Source organism: Pistacia vera, unplaced genomic scaffold, assembly GCF_008641045.1.
Source record: "Pistacia vera cultivar Batoury unplaced genomic scaffold, PisVer_v2 Contig402, whole genome shotgun sequence".
Lineage (NCBI taxonomy): Eukaryota > Viridiplantae > Streptophyta > Magnoliopsida > Sapindales > Anacardiaceae > Pistacia > Pistacia vera.
The window spans coordinates 549,487-552,582 of record NW_022196227.1 but is presented as its reverse complement, the minus strand read 5'-3'; the positions used below and the strand labels follow the sequence as shown (position 1 = coordinate 552,582).

The following is a 3,096-nucleotide window of genomic DNA, read 5'->3' as shown; positions in this document are numbered from 1 at the left end:
TGTCATTGTAGCAATATATAAGCTTATTTTTCACCCAAATCAGGGATTGATCTTTTTTACAAGCCACTGTTGTAAGTGAAAAGAAAACAAATACAGAAAGCAATACAAAAACAGTGGACGTAGGATTTGCATCTAGCATCCGAATCACTTTAAAAATCTCTTATCGTTTGTCTTTTTGATTAATTCATTGATCTAGCATCATATCGTAGATTTTGTACAAATCTCTTACGTAGATTTCATCACGAAATTTACGTACTTCTCATTAGTGCATATCAAGACATCAACAATTAATAATTCCTACTAATAATTATATATTCATATATTGTTTTGAAAAGACAAGTTGAAATCTATTACTGCATTAATTATTTGGGAAATTTGCTTATTACAGGAAATACTAAGTTATTTCCTATAATATCTCACTAGGCAAGTATTCACTGAGTATATTATAGAGAGAATCTAGAGAATTTCTAGCTTAAAAAGGGTGCTCATCTAAAATTTTTATCCTTAATCTAGTTAAAATATTATTATTACACAATGACTATTTCTCACATATATAAATCCACAATAAAAATTCTTCACTGAGATAATGTGTGCAATCCTCTCCCCAGCTTGATGTCTCCCAACCACTACAATCTAATACCTACAAAAATAAAGAAAGCAATGGGGTGAGTGATAATCCGTAGATTATACAGTTTTCATTAGTCTTTTTATTCGGATTTCAGGTACTTTTTGGTGCATTTTGACCTGAATTGTTGTTTAATTCTTTACATTTGGTGTTTCAGGTTAAAATGGACATTTTTGAGCAAATAAGGACAAAATTGGAAGTTTTTGACTTAGAAGTTAGCGGATCTCAGAAGTTAGGAGAGTTCTGAAGCAGGATAATGCACGATGAGGCTTGTTCTAAAGGGAGAGCATCGAGAATCGAAGAAGAAAGCGAAGAAGCAAGCAGAGTGGCCGTTCTGTAAATTCAGAACCTTTCAAGTGGCTTCGCACGCCGCGGCGAAGTACGCCAGACACGAACAAGTCTGCTTCTTTCTTCGCCGCGGCAAGATTTCTTCTTCGCCGTGGCAACAGTCGTAATTTTCAGTTTTGTAAAACGCACAGTTTTACTTTGTGCGTGTTTTTCTTAGAAATTTGGGGCGAGGTATAAAAGAAACACTTAACCTTTTTGCCCAGGGTCGTCCAGGAAGTAGGTTTAGCGACTTTTGCATTTTCTTTGATTAAGTTTGGAGAGATTTAGCGATTAGAAGGGGGAAGATTCGATTTTGAACCAACGGATTCATCATTTGGGAAGATTTCTTGTCCTCTCTCTTGCTTTTCATTATGTTGAACTTGAATATTGTTGTTTTTCTTATTTGTAGTGTTAATTTAGCAATGAACTAACCCATTTTGGGTTAGGGTTTTGATTGTAATTCGGATTTCTAATGGGTTAAGTTATTGATTGTGATATGTTCATATGACTATGTTTTGGTTGTGTGTTTGCTTTGAGTTTTAATGTTTTATGTGATGAACATGATGAGATTGAGAAATGAATCATGTTAGGCTTCTTGGGTAATCACCATTATAGTATTGGATGCTAGAGATAGATTCAAGAATTAATGAAATCATTGTAGGATTCTTATGCTTAATGAGTTTGGAATTGTTAACTTTCAAATTGTTGGGTGCGGAAGGTTAAAAAGGAAGAATAGGAAAACATAGCCTAAGAAGGTATGTTTAACACCTTCGTGAGTTCGGTTTACAATCAATACAGATGAATGTGAATGTAGTGTAATTTTTAGGTTTAACCCATAAAATCTGAATGAAGTCAAAACCCATACCCGTTTTACTTGAATTGATTATCCTTGTTTTTCATCTTGCATTCTTAGTTAAATTTTAGTTTAAAATCTATTGTTCAGTTTAATTAAAATTGCTCCCATTATCCAAAGAAGTCGATTGCTCCAACTTGAGAACAGTAGAATACTTAGTGCTTAGCTAACAATCCTCGTGGGAACGATACTCTATTCATCATTATATTACTTGTGCGACTAGTATACTTGCTACATATTGCATGTTGTGGGAAACATGCATCAAGTTTTTGGCACCGTTGCCGGGGAATTGTTTTAAGTTAACATTGAGTCTTTCTTTAGTTAGCTAGATTGGAGTTTTTATTTTTGTTTTTATCATCATTGTTTTATTTTTATTTTTATTTTCAGTTGGTTTGTGATCTCACTTTCCTTCAATTCTGTTTTTGCAATTTATGCGAAGAACGAGATGTCAACCAGTGGTTCCTGTTGATCTTGAGATTGAGAGAACCGTTAGATGACGTAACAGAGAGAGAAGAGAAAGAGAGGATTTAGTTATAGAAGCAGAAGAGATAGTTGTTGAAATGGCTGAACCAGAAAATAAGACACTGAGGGAATTTTCAGTTCCCACAGTGAATGGTAGTGGATCAAGCATTACTAGACCTACGGTGCAAGCAAACAACTTCAAGATCAAGCTGGCAATCATACAAATGATCCAGCAGTCAGTTAGATTTAATGGTGATTTGAAGGAAGATCGAATCAACACATTGCAAATTTCTTGGAAATTTGTGACACCTTCAAGTCAAACGGAGTGTCGGATGACGCTATTAGGTTGAGGTTATTCCCATTCTCATTGGGGGATAAAGCCAAGGGGTGGTTAATGGCATTACCACCGGGAACTATAACAACTTGGAATGATCTAGCACAGAAATTCCTTACCAAGTTCTTCCCTCCAGCTAAATCAGCAAAACTCAGGAATGATATCACATCATTTCTACAAGAGGATTCCGAGTCATTGTATGAGGCTTGGGAGAGATACAAGGAGTTAATTAGGAAATGTCCACACCATGGCTTGCCAGTTTGGCTTCAAGTCCAAACATTCTACAATGGGTTGATAAGTAATGTGCAAACCATGTTGGATGCAGCTTCAGGAGGGGCTTTATAGAATAAGATACTAGAAGAGGCCTATGATTTGCTTGAGGTTTTGGCAAGCAACAACTATCAAAGACCGAATGAGAGAGCAACATCAAGGAAAGCTTCGGGTTTTCATGAAATTGATGCCTTTACAGCCATTTCAGCCCAACTCACGGGACTT

At 35.7% G+C, this 3,096-nt stretch overlaps 1 non-coding gene across 1 annotated transcript; it reads right to left on the bottom strand.

The window, feature by feature from the left end:
• Positions 1–2,748: 2,748 nt before the first annotated feature.
• LOC116141988 lies at positions 2,749–2,855 on the bottom strand. The gene has a single exon (XR_004129924.1). It is a non-coding gene; the product is annotated as a small nucleolar RNA R71 (small nucleolar RNA).
• Between the last annotated feature and the right edge of the window lie 241 nt (positions 2,856–3,096).